The sequence below is a fragment of the Acanthochromis polyacanthus genome, chromosome 11 (assembly GCF_021347895.1).
Source record: "Acanthochromis polyacanthus isolate Apoly-LR-REF ecotype Palm Island chromosome 11, KAUST_Apoly_ChrSc, whole genome shotgun sequence".
NCBI classification, from domain to species: domain Eukaryota; kingdom Metazoa; phylum Chordata; class Actinopteri; family Pomacentridae; genus Acanthochromis; species Acanthochromis polyacanthus.
The window spans coordinates 32,838,487-32,839,156 of NC_067123.1; positions in this window are offsets into that span (position 1 = coordinate 32,838,487).

Consider the following 670-nt stretch of genomic DNA (forward strand, 5'->3'; position numbering starts at 1 on the left):
TCTCGCACTTATATGCTTCTTCAATTTTAAGTAACTAGATTAACCTCAAATGTAGTCATTTTAAAACTAAGCTAAAGATTGTTCTTTCATCCGCTGCCTTTAGTGTACACTTTGACATACTTTACGAATTCTCATTTAAACTTCTGTGCACTTTTACTAAAGGTATTAGTATTTTATTCTCTTGATTATTTATTCTTAAAAAAAACATTAATGCACTTTGTAAAACACTTGTTAGAAAAATGTTCGAAACTTGCCTTGCTTTTCCTCGGGATTATACTCTAGTACTTGCAGATAATAAAGGTATATTCATGGTGTAATATTGATTGGCTTTAGTAGAAGGTTGTTTAGTAAAACAGTCATTTATTGGTATTGGGCAGTCTTGTGTCGCAATTTCCTAAACACGTTTACTTAAGGGCTCCATTTAGTGATTGAGAACATAGCGTTTGTTGAGGAAAACTTGTGGAAGGAAATTGAGACTTTATAAACCGAACTCAGTCAGATTATTCAGAACTAATAATTAGCTTTTGGTGGTCAGAGGACATTTCCATGCTAAGAAAGTGTCTTTGCGTGGAAATGTCCTCTGACCACCATATTCAACCTCGTTTTAAAACAACGTAAGAAAATAAAATGAAACAGAGTCGCCAAAGCTGCAATAATGCACCGAGTCAAG